At 45.2% G+C, this 26,048-nt stretch overlaps 2 long non-coding RNA genes across 2 annotated transcripts in view; both read right to left on the bottom strand.

Moving 5' to 3' along the window:
* Window positions 1-26,048, bottom strand: part of LOC102118019 (uncharacterized) — a 300,399-nt gene that overhangs the window by 12,517 nt on the left and 261,834 nt on the right. The gene's annotated exons all lie outside the window — the stretch shown is intronic.
* Window positions 320-14,992, bottom strand: LOC102116445 (uncharacterized). Its single transcript, XR_010582276.2, has 3 exons — window positions 12,483-14,992; window positions 8,186-8,312; window positions 320-447 (listed from the first exon to the last, which is right to left on the bottom strand). It is a non-coding gene; the product is annotated as an uncharacterized lncRNA (long non-coding RNA).

Here is a 26,048-nt window from a genome sequence, read left to right as displayed (position 1 = left end):
GAATGAGATCAAAATATTCCGTAGATACCTGTTTTAGTTAAAATGCTTCTATTGCAAGAGACAGAAGCCCTGAGGATGAGGAACAAAGTAGTCTGATGACAATCACCCAACTATCCCATAGAATGCGAGAGAAGCTCCCCAAAGAACTAGGGGAAAAGGAGATGTGAAATCATGCCAAAAGAACACAGCCACAGCTACCACATTCCACTCTCTTCAGTCTTATGATCTGACACTCAAGCGCCCTTTTTTCTTTTTATTCATTTCCACGAAGTGTTCTCAGCCAATATGATGCTATAATATGAGGTATAATCAAAACACTCACATACCTTTTCCTCAGAGGAAGACAACCCAGCATTTCATCTGGCCACTGCATCCACCTGCAAATCCATCTGGAAGATGAGCATCCCTCTCATTCAAGGTCATGCGTGGGCCCCCAACCTGTTGCAACTTGAGACCCAAGGATAGATTTAGCCACACTTGACAAGCCCGATGTTACAGTGATAGTGAGAAAATAGGATTAACATACTAGTAACCCCGATTTAGAAAAGGGAAGGAGAGGGATTGACTTTGGTGGCCAAAGGGTCATAACTGCTCCTGCAGGGGAGAAACAGAAGGGTTTCCAGCCTGATAGTGAAAGAAGTCCTCGGTCAGTCCATTGGGCTGCCTATTTTCTGCTCTCTTGGCTATCATGACCCATTCCTGAGAGGGGTGCAAAGAAGAAAAGATAACAACACCTGCTTAACAATGCGTTTCTCTAGGCCAGGTGACACAGACCTGGGGATCTTAGAAGAGATCAATAATCATGGCCCTGTTAGCCAGGCTTGGAATTTCTCTCCTTGTACAGTCCCCTTAAAACTTAATTAATGGTTGATCAATTTGAGTGCTGAACACTCTGGATAACAATCCCTCATCTCCATGAGTGCCAGGATCTCTGCATCTGAGTTCTACTGAGATGCTGTTTCTGGCTTTTAGCAACAGGCCAGAGTCCTCCTCCCATCGAGGCCTGGAACCAAACCTTATAGCTTCACTTGCGGCGGCTGCCTGTGACCATCACCAAGTGCTCAGGCAGATTTACTGTCCTCTTTGTCCCCATGTGGGGGGAAGGTTTGGGCTCTGATAAAAAAAACAGACAGGACTGATGTGGTTTCTCATGCCTGAAGTCCCAGAATTTTGGGAGGCCAGTGGGCAGATCACTTAAACCTAGGAATTCAAGACCAGCCTGGGCAACATAACAGAACACCGTCTCTATAAAAAAAAAATACAAATTTCTCTGAGCATGGTAGCGTAAACCTGTAGTCCCAGCTACTTGGAAGGCTGAGGTAGGACAATCAATTGAGCCCTGGAGGTAGAGACTGCAGTGAGCTGTGATCACACCACTGCACTCCAGCCTGGGTGACAGAGCAAGACTCCATGTCTACTTAAAAAAAAAAAAAAAAAGAATAGACAGCAAAAGTTATTTAGGAGGGACTTGGTATACCTTCAAGAGTTGTAATCTTATTTCTCAATGAGTTTCTGTGGTAGGCTGCTTCTAAGATTACCTCCAGTGAGCACCACCTCCTAATATTCTCACCAGCCTGTTGAGCATGACCTGGACTTATTGACAGGTTTCCAAGACGTTGGGTTATAAAAAGACTGTGGCTTCTGTCTTGGGCACCTCTTCTTTTGCTCTCTCCTCAATCTTTCACCCTGGAGAAGCCAGCTATCATGTTATGGGACAACCAAGTCAAGAGGCCCATGTAGCAAGGAATCCAGTCTGCCAGTCACATGAGACAGCTTAGAAGCAAATATTCCCTCTACCCCAAGCAGAGTCTTCAGATGAGAACACAGCTCCAGCCAACACCTTGAGTGTAGCTTTGTGAGAGGGAACTGTGAGCCGGGGTCACTTACCTATGCTTTGCTGGAATTCCTATCCCACAGACACTGGACAGGAATCAATGTTTGTTGTCTTAAGCCACTACATTTCATGGTAGTTTGCTATGCAATGACAGATAAGTAATGCAATTTCTCATTCTCCCTCTCCTTCCTTGCATTAACTTGAATTTCATGCAAAGAATTTGTTAGGCTGTGTGATGATATGACTGGCTACTGTCTTAGACAGCTGATTTGCAGCACACCACAGTTACATGATATTCTTTTTCTGCCTTCAGACAGGTAGCTGAAACTAAAATTTGGTAATTTATTCAGAATATTTATTAGTGTACCAAGAAAAGAAAGAAAAAGGCCACCTACTTCAGCATTGTGACATCTTTCTTTTTTGGTGTTTTTTGTTGTTGTTGTTGTTGTTTGTTTGTTTGTTTGAAGATCTTATTGCTTACTAACATTCTGACATCTTTCTAAAGCTGCAGTTTCAATATGCACAGTGGACAAAGTCATAAGATGGAAAGAGCTTCAGCTCTACAGGTAACAGCTTAACCAGTTGCTTCACTATTGCCTAATAAACATTTCCAAATCCTCAGCCAGCATTGGGAACATTCTCACCACCTTGGAAACCACCTCAACTTAGCCCATTAGGTTTGTAACACACTTAGATCAGCCTAAGGAGGAAAAAGTGGCGTGAATTTATCAACTCAGGTAACTGGAAAACTCTGGGATGAATCTTTAGATACAGTTAAATTCAGAGGCTCAAATGATGACATCCACCATGAGACCTTTCCGTCCACTTCTCACTTTGGCTCTGCTTGGCTGCAGCAGACAGTCTCCCAATATAACAGGCATGATGTCTCCTGACTGCTCCTACTAACACACTTCTTAGTATAACCTCAGGGAAAATAGAACTTCTCCAATAACATGCTAGCAATCCCTGTGGTTAAGGACGGGGTTCTCAAGAAAAAATAACAAGATAAATTTTTGTAAAAGCACTCGACAAAATGAGGCAGAAAGTCTGGCGGGAAAACAGAAACTGTAACACTCCACTTCACTCTGGCTACTCAAACTGTGGTCCACTGATCAGCAGTATCAGCATCAACTGGGAGCATGTCAGAAATGCGAATGTAGCATCTCAGTCTGCACCCAGATCTTCTCAATTAGTCTGCACTTAACAAGTTCCCCAGCTAATTCACACTACAGTTCAGGGTGCTGCATTTATACCACCCAAGTGGCCATCTGGTAAGAATGCAATGGAAAAAATGCTTATAGGCCAGAAGGTAGAAAGTATAACACCATCTATCCTCTCTGAAAGAAGAAATTCAAAGGTGTCCAGCCATTTGGGATATAAATAAAGAATCCAAGAATGAGGATGCTGAGATTCAAAAGGACAAACTGAGCTTTTAAACCATTTAAAAATAGAATTATGGCCAACAGGATGTCTGTTAAGCTACTTGCTCTCTGAGCCTCAATTTCCTCACCTATAAAAGGAAAGAGATGTTCCATCAGAAATCGTCAGAGCTGGCTGAACATTAGAATCATCTGGGTAGTCTTACAATACCCCTGTTGGGTCCCATTCAAACACTTAAACCAGAATCTCCAATGATGAGGAAGACCTGAGATACCACAGTTTTCTAAACTCCCAGATGGTTTTTAACAAGGGTCCTTGTCTTTATTAAGGTCACACTAGAGTGATGTCCGAGAAAAGGCTAAGAACTAGCTCTAGTGTTGTTTTCATTAAAGCATCCTAGATTCTACCATCTCTATGTTGTAGCTTGTCCTCATGACTGGGCAGTGGGCAGATTCTTTAACCCTTTATAATGCTCAATGTTCTTTAAGGAGCTTATATCATACTAAGGGCAAGGGCTTTTGTTCTCAGGTTCTTCATGGGTTTCTGTGTGCAACCTTGGGGAGAGAATCTGAGATCTTCCTCCAATCTGAGCATTGAGTGGCATCAAGATTGCAGAGGAACAAGGAAGGTGCTATGTATTACAAAGGGAGAATTTGGAGTGCTCTAGAGGTGGGGAGAATGGAGAGGCAATCCAGGAAGGAATAGAAGAGTAGAGATGGGGAAAAGTGAAGATAGGACGGCTGTCTTCGAGGTGACTCCTCCCCATGAGTGCCACATTTTAAGGAAATATACAACATGGTTGTGGGAGTGTATTTCTTGTGGAGATCAAAAGAGGGGCTGAAATTAATGACGTTCAGGGGCAGCGGATAGAGCAAACAGGGGTAGCATCTGCAGATGAAGTTATTGGACTTTGAGAGGAGCCTAGGCTATGACCTGCAGAAGTACTTTGGGAAGGGAGCAAAACTCACTGCTGTCAGGCTATTGCACCCAGTTCTCCAAGGGCAATGGATCCCCCCTTGTTTCTTCTTTGAATGAACTCATCTTGGCTCTACTCAGCCTCCTTCATGCTGTCATTCATTCTTTTATGTGGCAGCTGTGAAGATGCAGCTGGGGACACAGTGGAATGAAAAAACAGACAGGTTATGGGACTTCCTGTCCAGTGGTAAGGAAGAAACCATCGCAGTATGAAGCTCATCATTCCAAACCAAGGTAAATGCTGCGAGGTGAAGGAATGTGGCTTTGAGAGAGCAGATAACAAAGGAATCCATGATCCACAGGGTGGTCCGAGAAGGCTTTCATGATAGAATGATGTTTCAGTTTAGATTAGAAGGAAGGTGTGAGCGGGGGTCACGCTGTGGAGTTCGGTCTTTATCATAAGATCAATAGGAAACTTTGAAGGGTTCTACGCAGAAGGTGAAAATATTGTTCTGCAGCATGGAAAGTACATTGGAGGGTTCAGAGTAGAGGTGGGGAAACCAATTAGGAGTCTCTATCGGTGGAGTCCAGCCAAGGCTAATGGTGGCTTGGATCCTAGCAGTAGCAGTGGAGATGGAAAGACTTGATTAAGTTTGAGAGATACTTGGGAGGTAAAACTGCGAAGACTTGGTGCTAAGTCCAACGTGGGAAGTGAGTGGGAAAGAGTTTTCCTGGTTTTCTGGCTAGCACCACCGGGTGGATGGTAGTGCAGTTCGGAGGCAAGGCTGGTATGAACCTCATCACAGATGATTTACCTCTCCTATGACACTATTTACAGGAGAGTCAGCTATAGTCAGATTAAGAGACGGAAACCTCCTGAGGAACAATTCTGCCCTTCTCTGTGCATCCTATCTTGGAAATAGATACCCACAAAGCTACATCTCCCAATGTCAGTCATTCATTAAAAATAAGAACTGGTAATATGTTTTCCGAGGGATTTTCTTGGAGCCTCAGAACTTCTAGCTAATCAAAGAGAGACCATTATTTTGCTCATCCATCACTTAGTCCAGGCTGTGATGGTTTACAAGACCAGGACTGCCCCCTCTGGAAAGGTACAAATAGTTGCTTACATGGTAAAGCCTCTAGCCCTTGGCTGCATCATCCTCTACCTTCTGAAAGATGCACATCAGGAAAATAGAAGTTTAACACCCAACTCTGTCTCTCTGTGAAGGGTGTTAAGGTCCTCCTCAGTCAAGCCACCAGAAAGAGCAGAATTGCACTGGCTCTGCTCCCTATTGGTGCTGTTGCTGACCCTCTCAGGCCTCTCCCCTCTTGGGAATGCAGACAAGGAGATCTGTGGCATGAGTTAAGGGAAAGGGCACCCTGGTATGTAGTTCTATGCTTGGCTCTGTTTCCAACAGTTTGCATCCCTCTGGGCAGACCACCTCATTTCTTTAAGTACTAATTTCCATAGCTACAAAACAAAGACCCTGTTTTGTGCCTTAGAGTTTTGCTGTAAGGTCCACAAGGGTTGACATCATTTATTATGCCCTCCTTGAAGTATTTTCCTCTTTTGGCTTCCAGGAGCCATTACTCTACTGATTTTCCTCCTATATGACAGGCTGCTGCTTTTAAATCTTCTTTGCTGATTTCCACCTTCCTTCTTAACCTTTAAAATTTGAAGTTCCCTGTGGCTAATAAGTCCTTGTACTGCTTTTTTCCCCCTCCTCATTCACTTCCTGGTGATCTCACCTGGTCCTATGACTTTAAACATTTTTTTTCTACCCCAAGTCCGTATCTTCAGCTCCATTAATTATCCAGTTGCTTTCTCCCATATCTCCATTTATCTATTAAGCCTAATATGTTTTAACCTGAACCCTTCATTCTTTGCCACACATTGTTTCTCCACTTATTTTCCCACCTCCTTGATAGAAGTTGTTCATCCAGTTTTACTGAGGCCAGAAACATAGGGGTGGTCCATGGACCTCTCTTTCCTCGTCCCCTAAGTGCAGCCCGTGAGCAATTACTGTCAGCTCTACCCTCATGGTACATCTTGAATTCATTGCTTCCCCTGCTCTCCAGGGTTCCATCCTATCCAATGGACTACTATCTTTCTTGGACTTCTGCAATGGGCCTCCTAAATTAACTCTCTTTTTCCATTGCCACATGCTCTCAATTCTTCCCCCAGAAGTCAGAGTTCTCTTTTTTTTTTTTTTCTTTTTTTTAATGAAGTCTCACTCTGTCGCCAGGTTGGAGTGCAGTGGCACGATCTTGGCTCACTGCAACCTCTGCCTCCCGGGTTCAAGCAATTCTCCTGCCTCACCCTCCCGAATAGCTGGGACTACAGGCACACAGCACCATGGCCAGCTAATTTTTGTATTTTTAGTAGAGACAAGATTTCACCATGTTAGCCAGAATGGTCTCAATCTCTTGACCTCATGATCTGCCCGCCTCGGCCTCCCATGGTGCTGGGATTACAGGTGTGAGCCACCACACCTGGCCAGAGTTATCTTTCTAAATCAAGAACCAGATGATGTCACCACCTACTTGGCATTCTACAGTGCATTTCATCCCACTTAGACCAACTCCAAAGTCTGCTTATGACCTAGAAGGCCCCCCACCCACCTCTCTGGCCCCACTCCTGCCCCTCTCCCCTCACTCATCAAGCTCAGCCACACTGGCCTCCTCGCTGTTCTTCGAACATCCCAAGTGCCTTCCTGCCTTTGGGCTTTCCCGCAGGGTGTCTCCTCCTCCTGTAGGTCATGGCTGCCTTCGTTGCATCATTCAGGTCTCTTTTCAGCACCACTTCCTCAAAGAGGTCTCCTTAACCCTTTTTAAAAACACTTGGCCCCCATCACCATTTATCAACCTACTTTGTTTTATTGTTCTTCAGAGCATGTATCACTTTCTGAGGTAATTATTCTTAATTACTTAAATCTTTGTTAGTCTCCTCTATAAAAATATAAGATCACATGAGCAGGGACTATGCCTATCTCATTCACTGCTGTCTCCAGTTCTCCAGTACCCAGAACAGTGTCTAGCACATAATAGGTGTTCAATAAACATTTTTTGAATGGTTATATGAATAAGTGAATAAGCAACTGAATGAATGAGTGCCTAATTTTAAGGAGGTTAATTAAGGAAGAAAACACCTGTAGAACTTAAAAAACATACAAAGGAAAACACTGGCTATCTGAAAACGTTACGTAAATTTTGGAGCAAGTTGAGAAGATTAGGGGTGTTAACTGAAAAATCGTGAGGGTTCACAAATTTGGCAAGGAGAGCTTTACTTCTTATAAAAGGTTATAGCCTGCGAGATGACCATTTTGACAGGCTGGGAAGCATAGTCTCCAATCAAAGCCCAGAAGCAGGCAAATTTCGATGGAGGGAGGGGAAGGGTTTAACAGGAATTTTAAGCTGAACAGGTTGGCCAAACGTACACATTGAACAGGATACAGGAGGAGCTATGTTCATGAATGGGTCCTGATGTATGTATGTTGAACAAAATTGCATGTTACATACAAGCCATGGCCACCTTGGAGTAGAGATTTAACATTTCAGTGAATTACAATTAGGCCCTGTCTGTCAAAAGGTCTTTTCGGGACACAAAGGCACTCCAATGTGCAGCCTTTGTAAACTAGCCAGAGCCCAGTCCATGGTCGGTGGTCTTCGTAGCTAGAGAAAGTTACTGAAATTAGTCTCTTGTCCAATCAAAGCTTTAGTCATGGCTGGCGGAACAGGGGGTCATATAGTCAGCATCTGTGAGCTGGATGCATTGTCATTATTTTAATATTACTTACCTTGAGGCCAGTGCTTGTTTAACTGCTAGAGAAAAAGAAAATCCCCTGGGAAGTTAGAACACAGTTTATTCTTTGAGTGTAAGGTACATGACTTAACTCTTGCCTGGCATGGCCTTAGGTCTTATTTGTAGTTTGGTATCTTATTGCCACAAAGAGTCCATTCTGTCAGTCCCGTGATCTCTAGTTTAACATTAGTGCTGGTCATTTGTTATGTCTAAACTGCAAAAGAGAAGATATATAACGAGGTGTGTCTTACCTCCTGTCTTTTCATGGCCAGGAACTCAGTTTTTAAGGTTTCCCTGGGATCCGCTTGGCCAAGAGGGAATTTGTCCCATCAGTTGGGGGCTTAGAATTTTATTTTTAGTTTTCCAGGGGGGAGAAGACTGGGAAGAAAAAAAAAAAAAAAAGCAATTGCAATTTCCAAAAATAAAGTTAAGGATTTACAGTGCTTTGTTGAAAGAAAAGAGAGTAAGACAAGAACAAAGAATAAGGATATTGGGCTTAAATACTTCCTGAGATTGCAGAAATCCTAAAGTGAGAATGTATATAACACAATCAGAAGAAAGGCCTCCTGAAAGGGTAAAGTGCATTATGGAAACGCAGAGGGAGAAAGAAGAGATGGAAAATAATAAAAATATGTCATTTTTGATTTTACAAAAAGCCATGCTGTCCTTAACTGTATGTTTCTGTAAGTGGTTTTGGTTTTCCTGGTGGTAATAAAGGAACTGCAGATACTATACTTACACTATGGAAATTCATTTTTCAATTTTTGAAAGGCCTGTGAGAAGTGAATGCAGTAATAGCTGTGAAAGTAGAATGAGTTCTAGAATGAAAGGTATTGTTGTGAAAGGAATATAAAGCGTCACTGCTAGGATGTAAGGGTTGACTTTGTGGAACCTGCTCAGAATTCCAGGTGGCCCGGAGTCCAGAGCTGGGAGCAAACCCAGAACTCCAGGTAAGTGAGGCGGCCAGTGATGACTTGCTGATGTTAAGGCCAGGGGGAAGTGTGACAAGGAAAAGACAGAGATGTACCCCCGGAGAACCCCTGGCCCTCTGGGATGCTCAGAGCTAATCTGACTTAAAGTAGGAATATTTTTTCCATGCTATCTCACTTATCCAAGAAGCCACCGCTTTGTCAGTATTGATTGTGAACCATGCAAGTGAGCAGATGCAGACGGGTGGAGGCGGGGCTGCGACCCAGAAAACACCTACAAAGGGATTCGCTGTTCTTGAACAACCAGCAGATGACACTATGCCCCTCTCCCCAATATTAAAAGCAATAAAAGCTCCTGCCAGAAAAATGGTTTCTACCCTTGACCTACATCATCCCCTCCTAGAGACAGGAGAAAGCTATACTTCTTGCCTTCTCCAACTTTTGGCATTGAACTCTGAAATGCACAGCCAGCAGCCTTCTGGAAGTGAAGCTTGAGAGCTCAACGGCAGTGGTGAAGGTGCTTTGAAGAGGGGCTCTTTGAGGCCTGGGATTCTGCAATGCAGAAGTCAGTGATCCACTCCCCTTGTCCATCCTGTGCATCTGTAGAGCAGTCTGAACACAGAGCTACATCAGAAACACCAGTCCTGATACCTCTTCCTGCTGGGAGAGAGAAGGAGTCTCTCTTTGACCCCAACAAGTGGCCCCTAGGACATGCCCTGTCAGGAGTTAGGTTGGGACAAGGAGAGAAGGCCCAGACTCTGCCATGTTGGCACTTTTCCTCCGCTTGTGTTTTGGAAGCAGTGCCCGGGCAGCCTCTCTCACCCATACATAGGGTGATGCCCTGCTTTCTCTGTCCCCTCCTGCATCCCTAGAACACACACGTACTTCCCTACTGCAGCTCCTGTGGGCTCAGCCTCCTAACTTCAGCAGAGGCTGGGACTCAGAGACTAAAGTTGCTTCCTGCTGGAACATGAGGTAACCTCATGTCCTCATTCAAACTCTCGAGGCCAACGCTAGAGGCAAAGTTCCACCATATGTCACTTTCCCAAGCCTGACAGCTTTTCTAGACAAGTTTCCAGGATGGGCAAATGAAACAGCAGTCACACCTCCACTTAAGTCCTGAGACAACATTTACAACTTACTCTGTGCTCTCTTCCCTGAGACCAGAAGTTTCCTTAGGTCTGCTCTGCTTGGGAAAAGAACATCAGTGGGCCCAGGAAGATGCCTCATTTTTCTGTGTGCTAGGACTCTTCTGGAGATATAACCAGAAATCTCTCCAGTGTTGCAGAAGCAGCCATGCTTAACCAGAAGGGCAACTTTTAATTCTGCGGCACGGTTTATAGGGTTATTTTAGATGCTTAGGGCAGGTGAGAGGGTCAGTTGATATTTTTGCCTTTATTTTAAATATCTTGTTAGTCTGGAGCCTGTATCAGTCAGAATACGTTAGGTCTATGCTGCATTAACAAATGACTCTCCAAATGTCAATAAGTTCAACAATAAAAGTGGATTTCCTGCACATGCTATGTGTCCACTGAAGATGGTAGAAGGCTCGGTTCATTGGAGTCACTCAGGAGCCACCATATTTAACCTTCTGGGTCACCATATCAAAAGGGAAGATACGTCAAGAGGGTCTCAGATCAACAATTAAATGCTCCAATCTGAAAAGCAAACTGTGTTACTTATGTTCACAGCACATTGGTCAAAACTAATCATTTGGATGCATTCGATCACAGGGGAGCCAGGAAGTATAGCCAGGAGCCAGGGTGCAGCCACCCTGCACCAGATGTGGAGAGAACTGCAAATGTTTGGAAAACAGCACCAATGATAACTACAACGTTTCTGGGGTTAGGATGACAGATCAGGCATGCCCAGCCCTTCAGGGAAAACAAACAAACAAAAACAAAACAAAAAACAACAATACACTTTGCTTCAGGCTCAGAAGCAGGCTTTCATCCCTTACTATTAAATTTGAACCCAGGAGAGCCCCGTGATGATTCCAGTGGGAGGATAAAGAGAGCACGTGGTGGCCGAAAGGTCCTCTGCAAGACACAGTTTGTTACCCTCTGTGGACATTTATTGAGCAACAACATTTACCATGACGGATGGCTCCTAGAAGCATGACATTTCAATGTTTATTGATTCTCTAGTGTGCTAGACAGGACTCGGGACATGCTCAGAGCTGGGCATGTGGCCGTATGGCCAGCTTCAGTGCATAAAGTGGGGTTGACAGATGCCCCTGAACCCAGCCCACTAAGGGTACATCCTCCTCCTCCTTCCTGCAGGACACATGTGAAGCCTTAAAGTTCAGTTCTCCCCCGATTAAAGGCCAGGCTGCCTCGGCCCACAGGGATGAGTCCTGTGTCCAGCTCTTCTCTTGTTTCTCTTCAAATTTACACTGAGGGTTTCTTGTCTTGCTCACTTTTCAGTTGTATGATGAATGTCAGTGGCAACAGGTACAAAGCCTCCGATCTGTCCCTCCCCAGTACACTTTGCAAGGACCCGGAAGCATGTGTCAATTCTGATTGCCGTCCGTGTTCCCAACTCTCTCAGATCCCTCAAGAACCTCCTGGGGACCAAAAGCATAATTCTAGCAAAAGCTCTGTATGGAATTCTCCCTTCTTTCTGAGCCAATGTCAAGGAGTGAGGGAAACAAAAGTACAGTGGAGTGTGGCGTGCTGATGTCATGCTGGCTTTGAGAGGGAAAACCAGGAGCTCTGGAGAACCCAGGCTTCAGTAGGGAGGGCTGTTTGCGATCTCGCGTGGGTCAGGGATGTGAGTTCCCCTGGAGGGGAGCTGCCATTGGGCAAGAGTGACACAAGGACTCAACGGGGGTCTTGAGGGGCCTCATACAGGAAGAAGCTGGTATCACAGATTGGACCCCTGGAAACCATGCCAAAGCTAGCCTGGCCACCTTGCTGTGGGGCATCTGAGAAAAGGGGTAGCAGTGTGTCATTCCTAAGATCACACAGTCAGTTATCAGGAATCCTGGCCCAGCACCCCTGGCACTGCATGCCAGATGGGAATGGCAATGGTTACAGACTCCAGACAGCCAAGACACAGCTGAGCCATCTCCGGACCTGTCATCAGAGAAGTGCCTGAGAGGGAAGCCACTGAGAGGTCATCACTCAACTTCTTGAGGATTCTGAAGGCTACAGGTGCCCCAGGGCCATGGAGGAATAGAAGTAAAATGTTGATTATTCCTTTTGTAAGATTCATCCTACCTTGATTTATCATTCAGGCTCTGCAGGGAACTTCAATTAAAAGTCAGGTTTTACTACTTGCATATGGTTGACAATAAATAGTAAGTCATTTTTTTTTTTTTAAGAGAGAGGGGGTCTCACTCTGTTGCCCAGGCTGGAGTGCAGTGATTGCATCCTAGCTCACTGAAGCCCTGAACTCCTGATTTCCGGGCTCAAGCAATCCTCCTGCCTTGGCCTCCCAAAGTCCAGGGATTCCAGGCACTGGCCACCATACCTGGTCATTAAGTTATCATTTTTTTACCTTGATAATGTTTTGTCAAACATTCTATTTGTAAGGACTCTTTGAGTTGTGACACAAATTGCATTAAGAAGGAAAAAAGTGAATTATTAGCCAAATAAACTAATAGTCAAAGATGTACCTTGATTCAGATATCAACTGTTGCATCAGGAAACTCTCTTTCTCCCTCTCTCCTCTGCTTTCCTTTGTTTTTCCTTCACTCTCATGAAGCTGACTCTTCTCATGAAGTGGCAACATAGCTGGTAACAGGACCAGATACTCATGTTTACAACCCAGCACCAACCACAGAAAAATGGCAGCTCAGAAAACGTCCCATGATTGACCCTCACTGGCCCAGCCTGGGTCATTTTTCCATCCCAAGCCAACAACTGTGGCCAGACAATGCAGTGGAATTGACCAACTGCCCATAACTAGAACTGGGTGCTGGGGGCTCATCCTTCCTCAAACGCCAAGGATTTTCCTAGTCCTGGCAGGGGACTGGTTGCTAACGAAAATGAGGATGCTGTTCCTGGAGGCAGAATGCATGGGTAAGCAAGCAGAAGAGACAGCCGCTCACTGCAAACCCCTGCTAATCTTCCTTGTGTCTTGTTTTTAAATGCTGTGCTGCATCTTGCTTCCTCCCTAAGCAGCCATCAGTTACTGCTATTAAAGGGCTGTTTAGTTTAATTCAGTAAGTTTATTATTGGATCTGAAGAGGGTGAACCCAAACAAAACGCTGGCTGTCCCCTCCTGAGTTCTTCTTCTGCGCTCTTTGCTGCTCAAAAAACAAGTCAAGAGAAAAAGTGAGCATCCCTATAGGGCTAAATTTCTGTTCCCTACGAGCGGGATTCTAGTGATTTTAGGAGGACATGGAGATCCCATAAACTATAGGACAGACTCAACTGAGGTTTTTAAAGCCTTCCAGTTGTTGGTAAAATATGGTTACTTTGTCCAAATTGTCTTCATTCAAATTAAGTCTCTGCTTACCTAGTTGTTTACAGAAACCCTCACAAATGAGATTAACATTAAAAAACAAAGAAGAAAAGACAACAAGATAATTAAGTCTGATTTCTCCAGAGCAGTTGTTGACAGCCCTGGAAAAGTGCCAAAGCTAATTGACTGAAGATATTTCCCATGCAGTTAATTGCAAATGGTCATTGAAAGCCCTTGAAATTAACTCAGGTTCCCTCAACCGAAGTGTGGAGAAGGGATTTACAAGTGTGAAGGAGACTGGGGCTTTAAACGGGAGCCCACCAGGGACATCGGCTCTTCCTGTCCCAGACAAGATGAGACTCGGCAGACTAACGTCAAATCTCATCACTCCTCTGGGCCTCGGTCTTCTGCTCTGTAAAATGGCCATAGTGGGTAGGGGTGGGGTGGTCTTGTCAGAGCAGGATGACCTGACCGTCTGTGATCTCAAGCTCTGACCACGTGCAAGGCCTCTGCTGGGATTGACAGGGACAAAAACAAAACAAAACAAAACAAAAGCCTCATTCTTCAAGTCACATTTCAAACCTGTAATGGGAGACTTTAAAAAAAAACAAACAAAAAAAAGTCAGTGAAAAGTAGAGAGCCACTGGTCACAGGGTAGGTTGGAGGGAAGATGCATTACTGGTCAGGAAGAACAAGAGAACCCAGGAAGATCTGGGAAGGTTCCCAAGTGGGATGTCTTGAAGAGTAAGATTCAGGTGCATAGGGGTGTGGGGACCAGCCCGAGCTGAGCCACATGTGCGTGGTGTGTGTGGGAGCCTCCCACGCTGGTAAGACCAGAGCATCCGTGCACTGAGAGACGTCCTACTCTTGCTGCCAAAGAACGGTCACTATCCCTGTCTACCAGCGGGACTCCCACAGGGTCGGGAATCCTGCAGGAATTGGGACTCTCTGGCTCAGGAGGCACACATGTGCTTCAGGGCACAAAGCAGCTTGGGGACCAGGTCTTCCTGCAGCCCCTTCTATGGAGTGTTTTCTGATCTCCACCCTAGTGCTTGACTCTCAACTCTGCTCTCCTCTGCCTCAGGACAGCTGATTGCCCTTCACCCTCACAATGTCAGCATCCCGGTGGCTGCTTCTGCCTCGTGATAGATGTGCATTGTCCCCTCTCTCTGCATTGTTTATTTTCCTTTGGCACCTGTTAACCTAAAAAAAAAAAATGTATAGATTTGGAAAAGAGAGGGGAGACTATTTCTTGTGAGGGATTACATCCTGCAAGGTGGCCATCCGGTAGGCTGGGAAATACAGCCACCAGCCAAGACCAGAGACAAGCATTTCAAAGGAGTGGGGGTTAGGGCAGGAGCTTTATGCTGACTGGGTTGCCTGGACATACATATTCAACAGGTTACAGGAGAGGCTATGAATATTCATAAAGGTGGTCCCCACACATGCATATTGAACAAGCATGCATGTAACATACGACCCATGTTCACCTTAGGATGGAGACTTAATATTTCAATATATGACAATTAGGCATAATATGTCATAAGGTCTTTTCAGGACATGAAGGCACTCAACTGCACAGCCTCTGTAAACCGGCCAGAACCAGTCCATGGTTGGTGGTGGTCTTCTTATCTGGAGAAAGTTCCTGAAATCAGTCTCTTGTCCAACCGAAGCTGTAGTCATGGCTGGTGGAACAGGGGATCAGTCAGTGTCTGTGGGCTGGATGAATTGTCATTGTTTTCATATTGTTTAACTTGAAGCTAGTGCTTGTTCAGCTGCTAGAGAAAAATAAAACTCTTGTGGCAGTTAGAACGTAGTTTATTATTTAGGTGTAGCCTGCATGACTTAACCCTTGCATGGTATGGCCTTAGGTACTGTTTATAATTTGATATTCTATTGTCAGTCTGATGATCCCTACTTTAACATTAATGCTGATGAGTTATTGTGTCTAAACCACAAAAGGGTGGGGTATAAGGAGATGTGTTTTGCCTCCCTTTCCATCATGGCTGGGAACCCAGTTCTTAAGTTTACTGCGGGGTCTCCTTGGCCAAGAGGGGATCTGTCCAGTCAGTTGCGGGGGGACTCAGGATTTTTTTTAGCTTATACCCGCTGCAGCAATGAATAATTTCCTACCCACATAGCGAGTTAAGATCCTCATAAAGGTGAACCTGATTAAATGTGAGGAGAGACACACGTCACTGATCAGATCTTCGATCATGTGTCTAGTACAAGTCAAATTAGACACACGTGGCATAGAACAAGGACACCTGTCAGTAACTTTCTGTAGCCATTTGCCTCAACAAGCAGCCGTCGGCAAGGACTTCTCAGGGAGGTTTATGGTGTCAGGTTGATTGGCATCGCTAATGTGAAAAAGATATAGAGACAAAAGTAAATATTCTGTGTGGGCCCCGCGGTCTCTCTCACAACTACTCGACTCTGCAATTGTGGCACAAAAGCAGCCACAGACAACACATAAATGAATGCACGTGGCTGTGTTCCAATAAAGCTTTGTTTATGGATACTGAAATTTGAATTTCACATAATTTGGATGTGTCACAAAATACTCTTTTTTTTCTCCAAACATTTAAAGATGTGAAAACCATTTTCAGTTTGTGGACCACATATAAACAGGCAGCAGGCCAGATGGGCCCACGGGATGTAGTTTGCCAACTCTTAGTTTATGTCTGTGGTTTTCAAATCATGGTCCCTGGATAAGCAGCCTCCACATCACCTGGAAACTTGTCAGACTTGAGATTTCTCAGTTCCAACCTCGGGTCTATTGAATTAGAAAGAGGGGGTAGCGCTCCAGGTGATTCTGATCCACAGTCAAAGTTTGTGGATCACTGGTCCAGAATTTGAATGTCTACCAAAATCGCCTGGAGGGCAATTTTGCCCAGGGGAGCATCTGACTCTAGGAAGTGGGGATGGAAAACTCAATTGCTGGATTGTCAGCACAGCCGACTTTTCCCCAAACTACAGCTTCTCTTCATATTAACTGGCTTAATAAATTATCACCTATCTATGGGTTTAAAATAATTAGTAAGACTGTGGCCCATTCTCTCCAACTCCAGGGAAAAGGATAAATTTGACCAGGATGTTTGTTGATCATCCAGCCTTCCTAAGCTCAATAATAATAACTAACCCTTAGTGATGTTTATTTCATGCCAGGTACCGTTCTCAGCCTTGTATTGACATAACTGATCCTGACAAGAAAACTATGAAGAAGGTAGGATTATTACCCCTGAGAAACTGAGGCACAGTGAGCTTAAACAATTGCCTAACGTCAAACAACTGATAACTGGAAGAGCCTGGCAGTCTGATTTTGGTTCCTTGCTCCTACCATTATGGATTTATTACCCCTTAGCCCTGCCGTAGATTCACTAAGCCTGGGGAAAAAACATCACTAGAAGATGCAAAGATGCTTCCTCAGATTTGTATTCAAAATGTGAAAGGTAAAACTTTTCAAGGAAAACATCTTCATGACCTTGGGGTAGACAAAGATTTTTTTAAATGGGACACAAAAGGGCTAAGCATAAAGACAAGAAAAGTTGCTAAATTGGTCAACACTAAAGTTAAGAACCTCTACTTATCCAAAGACACCAGTTAGAGCATGAAAAGACAAGCCACATGTTTTAATGGTCAAAATATTTGAACAGTCTGGTCACAGGTGAGGTTATCCAAATGGCCATTAAATATATTTTTTAAAAGGCTCCAACTTTATCAGTCTTCAGGAAGATGCTAATTAAATCAGTGATCTGATACACTGCACCACCACCAAACAAAAATCTAAACTTTTGTTTTTTAATAAGTGTTTATGAGAATGTGCAGCACCAGAGCGCCCACACACTGGTGTCGGGAATGTAAATTGTTGCAATCACTTTGGAAAGCTATTTGGCCTCATTCACTAGAGCTTAACGTAGGCATACCCGATGGCCCAGCAATCGGGTATGCAATACTATCATTGCTCTATAGTATTCCATTCCTAGGCATTTGTCTCAAAGAAATGTGTGCATGTGTTCACCAAAGAAATGTACTGGAAGTCTCACAGCAGCATCCCAAATGGAAAGTACCCAAATACGCATCAACAGAAGAATGGATAAATAGTAGTATATATACAGAATGGAATACTACAGAGCAATGATACATGACAGCAACGCAACTACACAAAATATGGATGAATTAATCTTACAAAGAATGTTGAGCAAAATAAGGCACACACTACACCCCTACACACACACACACACACACACACACAGAGAGAGAGAGAGAGAGAGAGAGAGAGAGAGAGAGAGAGAGAGAGAGAATCTACACTATTAGAAGTTGGAATAGTGGTTCCCCTTGTGGCACGGAAATAGAGAGGTTAGTGACTAGGAAAGGAGGCATGAGGGGTTTCTAGAGTTCTAGTCATATTGTTTTTTACTTGAGTACTGGATACACAAATATATTAAGTTTGTGAAAATTCATTGTATGGTATCCTCCTATGTACTTTTCTGAAGTATGTTGTACTTCAGTGAAACATTTATGAAATACTTCTATTAAATAAACAGGTGCCTACACTTTATACCTGTTCCAACTGTCCTGAGGTCGCAACACGCTTGGAATTTCTAACCCCATGTGTAGATAATTGCTGGAAGCCTTTTACGGATTTCTCATTAAGTGAGCAGTTAAGCTCAGAAAAATCCCCAGATTCTTGGCTTGGAGTAACAAAGATCCCCATACTGAAGCAACTTCCAAGCATGTTCCAAGCTGAGTTAAATCTTTCAAACATCACTTGTTCTGGCTCCGTGGAGAGAGAATTCTGTAGTCCAATTCATCTCCTACATCCTGACTGTTAGCAAACTTCCCTTTTTTTTTTTTTTTTTTTTTTTTCTTTTTTGAGACAGAGTCTTGCTCTTATCGCCCAGGCTGGAGTGCAGTGGTGCGATCTTGGTTCACTGCAACCTCCACTTCCCAGGTTCAAGCGATTCTCCTGCCTCAGCCTCCTAAGTAGCTGGGACTACAAGCATCCGCCACCATGCCTGGCTAATTTTTGTGTTTTTAGAAGAGACGGGGTTTTGCCATGTTGACCAGGATGGTCTCGAACTCCCGACCTTGTGATGCTCCCGCTTCACCCTCCCAAAGTGCTGGGATTACAGGCCTGAGCCACCATGCCCGGCCTAAGCTTCCCTTCTTAAATAAGAAACTCTCTTTCTGATTAGGCTAACAGGGAAAGTATTTCCTAAGCCTTGGCACTGCATCATGACATCCAAACAGACATTAAGTGAACTAAGATCACTGACATCCATGAAGATCAGAGGCTAAAAACAAGTTGTCTGGACAACATGTTTTGTTTGGCGATGTGGTATTGTGTTTTAAATGTGAATTAGCTGCCAATGTTTTTAAATGAGATTTCACCTAAAACTCTAGATTTCTGGTTTCTCTGGAAAAATCAAGTGTCACTTATCTCCCCAAGGCCCACCCCCAGCCCTCTCCCCTTGGCTACATTAGGTCCTCAGCCTCTGTAGACATAGGGTTGCAACTCATGTAGAAAATCTCAATAAACAATGACAAAAAAGGTCCTTGTTCTGATGGACTTTATAAGATATGATACCGGACATTTTATTAATTGGATCAATTAATATTGATGGGTCAGGTCCTATATTGATGGGTCAGGTCCTTAAATTACCAAACCAGTAATTTAAGCATTTGGACCTGGTTTCAGCATTGCTAAAATAACAGAATGGTAGAGATTTTCTAAAGTCTTCTTCAGCTTTAGATTTTGATTCCTCTGTGATTGCAATTAACTGGAGAAGTGTTATGTAATGATCTTTCAGGAGTAGGCCAAGCATTCCAAAATAGCATATGAACCTACGCACGTGTAGTCAACCTCCTGCGTGGTTACTGGGGTCTGCCCTGGCCTTGCTCCTTGTGAGCCTCCGTTTAGTAGCCATAGGAAAAGAGAGACTATTTAGAAAGCATTCAACCATCAGAGCTTTATTTAAAGAAGTCGAGAATGGTTTCATTTTAGAAACCTCAACAAATTTCCCATTTTTTACACCAGGACCTAGAAGTCCCCAACTAGCCTCGCCCCAGATCTACTGAATAAGTTGGCTTTTTTTTTTTTTTGAGATGGGGTCTCGCTCTGTCGCCCAGGCTGGAGGTCAATGGCGTGGTTTTGGCTCACTGCAACCTCTGCCTCCCAGGTTCAAGGAATTCTCCTGCCTCAGCCTCCCGAGTAGCTGGGATTACAGACGCCCACCACCACACCCAGCTAATTTTTGTATTTTCAGTAGAGATGGGGTTTCACATGTTGGCCAGGCCGGTCTCAAACTCCTGACCTCGGGTGATCCGCCCGCTCGGCCTCCCAAAGTGCTGAGATTACAGGTGTGAGCCACCGTGTCCCGCCTCAGTTGGCATTTTAACAAGATCCTCAGGTGATTTATATGTCATTCATATTTAAGACATGCTGTTTTGGAAGATACCCTGGAAATATCTATCCGCGACAATCCACCTTCATCTGCCTATCCCAACCAACAGTCAGGAGGCCATGGACTGACAGCAGCTTGTTCCCAATCCTCCTCTAACAGCAACCAATCTCATGGATGACATTCATTCACACCCATGTTCCCAGGGACAAACCCAAAGCGTGCTCTCCCGACTCCTGGTGAACCTACCTTTTCTCTCCTACTCAAGAAAGCACCTTGGAATTCTAGTGAGTGAAGGTGACTGTTCCAAATTTTCAAAAGTGAATAAGGTACATCCTGTCCTCGTGTCACTACTATTGAGCAACAAATTACTGGAACCCTCTTCACAACTACTCATGACACACCAATGGAAGGAGACATAGAGCTGAGAACTGCAAGCAGGAGCCTGGGAAGAAGAGCATGACCCTGGGAGGAGGGAAAGCGGGACTGCCTGGTGCCCTTCCAGGCAGATGCTAATGAATCTTTCCAGCCCTTAACCTCCCTGCCAGAGAAGCAAGCTGGTAATGTGATGAGCTGTCACTGTTCATTAGGGGGACAGTCAATGAGCCTAGAAGTGTTTGCAGGCATGAACAAGCTGTGGGGGCAGCATTAGAGGAGGAGTGCTGGGGCAGAGGGCTGAGGAAGGCAGGCAAGGGACCGGGAGCAGCCCATCCCAAGTCAGCCCCTGCCCAGTGTGTCTGCTGGGCAGCCTGTCCCTACACAAGCTGTAAAGGGCATTGCTTCCTGCACACTGACATAGGGGCTGGCCTGGGGGGATCATGAGCCAGGCAGGGTCTACCTACTAACCACCTGAAAGAATGAACCTGGGAGTCTCTCCAAGTGCCCCAGCAGCTCTAAGACAGGAGCTATGGGAGAAAAGAGAAAATAGATGGGACTGTTGGCCAGGAGGAAGGACCAAGGGATTCTGCTGGTCTTTGTGAGGATTCTACTCTCCTCCAGGTAAATCAGAACCACCCCCCACCCAATCCATGTCTCATGTAAGTCCTGGATCTGACAGCAGGATGGAACAAGATTTGATCCGTTCAGATCCCTGTAATCAGAAATAGGGTAAGTATTTCTTTGTCACAAATTGAAGCCCCAAATGGTCAAATGATTCACCCAAGGTCATTGGACTAAAACTGTGTGGAAAAGAGAATAATCAGAACTCTGTTGCATTTCTGTCCTCTGATGTGGGATGTTTCCATAGCCCAGAGACCTGTGACAGTGGCAGCTTCGGGGCAAGAAGCAGGAGGGTGAGCCATCTGCACATCTGGCTAAGTTTCCTGTATATTCCTCTCTTGGGATGCATTCCCCCTACTCCCTAGGTCCAGGCCGAGCCTCCTTCCCCCATGAAGCTTACCCTGACCCCCGGTCACCCCCATGGCACTTGTGTTTGTCCTACAAATAGTGTCTAAGAAGTGAGCCCATCAACCTGTCCCATCACGATTCTATTCCCTACATCATGTATGTAAGTATCTCCTCATTCGCTTGTAAGGTCCCCAGGGGTAAATGCAGAATATGCTTCTTTTCTCTCACTAATCCTAGCAGAGTCCAATATATGATGTAGATTTCAGTATTGCCCACTGACTGAGCACATCGGTAAGAAGCTGCCCTAAGATTTTAAACAAAAAGAGCTCCAGTAAGGGAAAACTGGAGGGAACTTAAAAGGACCCGTTTCTAGAAGCTTATCTTCCCCACTCCCCCCCCAAAAAAAACCGTGAAGGGGTATTTCTGATCTGTAAGCAGCTTAAAAGAGGTCACTGTTTTTATATTTCCGAATCCACTCCTCTTGTCTGCCCACTTCTAGCACAATTCCTGGCACATGTGAGATGCTCAATGAACGTGGGTCAATTGCATGTAGTGAGGGAAGGGCAATGTAGGAGAATTAAGAGAAAGCAGGACTGAGAGGTGAATGGATTGAGGGAATGTGCCTGTCATTGCCTATTTGGCTTCAGTGCCATTCCTGCCATCTCCTGCTCTGTTCCATCCCAGCTGCGGCTGCTGTGGGTGATGGCCAGAAGTGGCCAATACCTACAGGGCCCAAAGATGGCTCTAGACCCAGCAGCAGCAGCAGGCAACTGCAGCTTCCAACGGCCTCTTGTTGCTATCTACAATGCAGCAGTGATTTCTTTGAATAGCAGCCACAACCTCTAGCAGGGTCAGCCACCACTGTGCTACGGGGCTCTAGAACCCTCTTGCTTGGTTCCTTCAGCCCTAGGGAAAATCACAGATTCCTGGAACTTCCAATCTCTGTCATAGCTCATCTTCCTCCCCTCTCCTCTTTGTGGCTCTCTCAGCACTCCCGATGCTTTTGTAACATGTTTTATCTAGTAGTCCTCCTGTGTTTGAAATATTTAGCATGGTTTCTGTTTCTCTGGCTGGACTTTGATGAAAGAAAAAAAGACAGAAAAGAGAACACAAAAGAGGGTAAAGGTGATAGAAGAAAAACATCGTGTGACCAGAAGCAAATGTCAGTTCTGATAGAAAATGTAAACAAATTCAGAAGCCATCTGTATTCAGTCCCCAGGAGTCTCTTCTCCCCAGAGCACTGTGACACAAACAAGACCATCCTTCCCTGAGAAAAGCCTTTGGGTTTAGCCTTTCCATCTCCCACTTTCCAACTTTTCTTGATAATCCCACAGTCTCACGCACAGCCAGGCAAACAGTTCTCCCTGGTATCACCGCAAACTCTTGCACCTGTTCTTCCTGTTTGAAGGGAGGGCTCGGCTATCACCTTGAGCTTCTTCAACTCTGAAAACAGATCTTGAATTATCAACTGTGTGTGTCATGAGAGATGCCAGGAGCTCCTCACAGCCTTCCCTGGCATTGCAGTTTATATCATTTGCTCTTGCTGTAAACCAAAAACCAAAAACCAAACCAAAACAAAAAAACACAAACAAAACTAATGAAGAAACAGCCATCTTTTATGTGCAGATGCCTGCTTCTGCTGTAAGTATCTTTCATTTTCAACCAACACCTGGGACCAGGGAGATCACACGGTCAGTGGGAGGAGATGGAGCTAGCAGGGGGCTGGAAAAAGCCCCTTGGGACTGAGTAAGGCAGCTGGTGCATAGATGAGCATTTCTCCCTTCTTCCATGCCCTGCAATGCGAAGATTATTGTCATCTGCCTGCCTGCTACCAAAGCATCACCTCTCAGCCTGTCTCATTTTCTCACTATGTTCTTTCTTGAGTTTTTCCCATTTGCATTCTTCCTCCTTTCCCCTCTGCCCTACTTGCAGTGACTTCATCTTCATAAAGCAAGAGTTGAGGTAATCAGCAGAGAATGTGAGAGTGGGAATGAAGTCAGAGGCTTGGGGGGTGTGGAGAGTGAGCCCCTCATTAGGTGGTGAAAAGAAGCCTTGAAAAGTATCAGTGAAAGCCCCATTGAGATCCAATTGTATGAATCTGTGAGTGACCTACCAGAACTGACTCATAGCTCTCTCTAGAAAGACCCTGCAGCCAAGGAGTGGAGAAATATGGCAGTGCAATTTATTCAGAGCAGGAGCCCAGCAGAGCCAATGGTCAAGCAGATGAAGAATTCGATGAGGGTTTTGCGAGCAGTGTTGAAATGGCTGATCATGAAGTTCGTCTTTATAAGGGAACAAATTTTTGTCCACAAAACTGACAACAGAAATAGCCTCTGATACAGTCCCAAGCTAAGAGCTGATTCTCTCCCATAATTTGTTTAGAAAGTTACTAAGAAGTTTGGAAAGTTAACATGTTTGGTTGTGTGCAATAAAAATGAATAAGGGACTGGGCACAGTGGCTCATGCCTGTAATCCCAGCACTTTGGGAGGCCAAGGTGGACGGATCACTAGGTCAGGAGTTTGAGACCAGCCTGGCCGAGATGGTGAAACCCCGTCTCTACTAAAAATACAAAAATTAGCTGGGCGTGGTGGCAGGTGCCTGTAATCCCAGCTACTCAGGAGGCTGAGGCAGGGAGAATTACTTGAACCCAGGAGGCGGAGGCTGCAGTGAGCCGAGGTCATGCCACTGCACTCCAGCCTGGGTGAGCAAGACTCCGTCTCAAAAAAAAAAGGGGGGGGGGTGTGGGGGCTGAATTCTAAAACCTCACCTCTCTTGGCCCTATATTTCAGCTAGTTTTTAACTTTCATATGGAACATTGTGCTGACTCCTAAGTCTTCGAGTGAGCTGTTTATGGAGGGGAGATTGCCCCCAACTCTCTCCCCATATTCATACCCCCAATTCCAAATTAAGGGAGCTTGCCAGTTTGCTACAGTAAGTTTATTGGGCTCTCACTGGGTTTTTTATGAAGAGGGATCCTTGCATCGCTCCTGCCCCTTAGCTTCATTTAGCTCCATTTGGGGAGGTCATAAGAGATTAAGCCAAGACCCTGGAGGTAGCTCAACTAAAGAAGGAAGCTCACATCTGGAATCTGAAGGAAACCACGCCCTGAACTATGGTAGGACAGGACTTCCTGGGAGGAGCAGCACAGAGACTGGAAATCCAGCTAGGCAGGTGGATGCCGACAAATGCTGAGGCAGCTGTTTAAATGCAAGAGGTGAATTTCAGGAGAACCCGAGGAGCCTGAAAGACTCCAGGAGCACCGTAGGGCCAGGTTCAAAGACAGACACAAACACAGACTTTAGCTAGAGTGGGATATGTCCTGCAGGGTTTCATGAGCCTGGACAAGCAAGACTCCAAGTCTATGAACTCAGAGAGGTGGCGGGAGCAGCAATGGGCAGGACCCCAAGGCAAAATCAAAGCTGTGGGTCTTTTCCCTTGTGCCAGAGGAGGTGAGAGAGGAGAGCACCGTCTCTGGCTAAGGCAACATGGCTGGTGTCTCTTGGAGTCTGTAACTCAGGAGTCAAGGGAGGTGTCTGAGAGAGTGAGACTAGGCAGGCTGGGAAGACAAGCAGTGGTGCTGACTGCGGAAAACAGCATATCTCATTTAACTGTCAGGACAAGTTGTTTGGGCTGGTGGGAGTGGTAGTGAGAGGTGTGGAAAAACACAGTGTGAGGGAAACTTATTTTGTTTGAGAAGAGGGAACAAAATACAACTTTCAGTACGTAAAATACTGAAACGTCCTGGTGATTAAAGAGCCGTCATCAGGATGAAGTCAAAATGCAGAAAAGAGTTTGAAACCTGATCAGCCCCAGCTTTCCTTCGGTAGCTTTGGAAAGGACTCATGTGAACAGCGTATGCAGGGATGCAGCCTAAAGACTAATTTTCTCAAAGCGCTGTGGCTGACACAGCAAAAGAAAAAGGGTTTGGCTAGATTAGGGCAAAGATAGATGAGTATAAATGATGTGTTAGGTAGTTTATCAGTTTGAGTGGGAGAATTAATCTACGATCTGTGTGCGTCTGGATGTGTGTGGATATATAATTCAGAAATGGCAAGGAGGGAGCATTAAGGTTGAGAAATGGTGCAATTAAAAGAGTCAAGAATCACCTCTGTGAAGGCTCCTGCATCATCATTAATGCAGCCACATTACCCTCCACAAACATTGCACAAGGTCCCGTTTACAGCCTCCAACGACTCACAGAGGAGGGCCAGGTGCCAGCAGCATCTCTGAGGCTCCTTGGGGAAATTAGTGATTTTTCTACTTGACAAGCCCCTGATTTAACCAAGTCCTGCCCAGAGCAACTGTAACTGTTTCCATAATATAACCCTGGAGATGCTGGTAGGAAAAAAAAAAAAAAGAGAAAGCAATTAGCCAGCTACCTAGTGGTGGTCAAAATTTCTGTTTCTATAGGTCTGGGATGGGGCCTGAGAGTCTGCTGTTTGAGTTTGTTTTTGTTTTAAGAGACAAGGCCGGCTGGGCGCGGTGGCTCACGCCTGTAATCCCAACACTTTGGGAGGCCGAGGCAGGCAGATCACGAGGTCAGAAGATCGAGACCATCCTGGCTAACACGGTGAAACCCCACCTCTACTAAAAATACAAAAAATTAGCCAGGCGTGGTGGCGGGCGCCTGTAGTCCCAGCTACTCGGGAGGCTGAGGCAGGAGAATGGCGTGAACTCGGGAGGCGGAACTTGCAGTGAGCCGAGATTGTGCCACTGCACTCCAGCCTGGGTGACAGAGCGAGACTCCATCTCAAAAAAAAAAAAAAAAAAAAAGAGAGAGAGAGACGAGGCCTTGATCTCTGCCCAAGTTGAAGTGGAGTGGTGCAATCATAGCCCACTGCAACCTTGAACTCCTGGGCTCAAGTCTCAGCCTCCTGAATTCCTGAATTCCTGCCTCAGCCTCCTGAGTAGTTGGGATTACAGATACACACCACAACGCCAGGCTAATTTTTTTTTTTTTTTTTTTTTTTTTGTAGGGAAGAGGTCTCACTATGTTACCCAGGCTGGTCTCAAACTCCTAGCC

This window comes from Macaca fascicularis, chromosome 16 (assembly GCF_037993035.2).
Source record: "Macaca fascicularis isolate 582-1 chromosome 16, T2T-MFA8v1.1".
NCBI classification, from domain to species: Eukaryota; Metazoa; Chordata; class Mammalia; order Primates; family Cercopithecidae; genus Macaca; species Macaca fascicularis.
The sequence above is the reverse complement of the archived record's forward strand: the minus strand, read 5'-3'. Positions and strand labels throughout refer to the sequence as shown.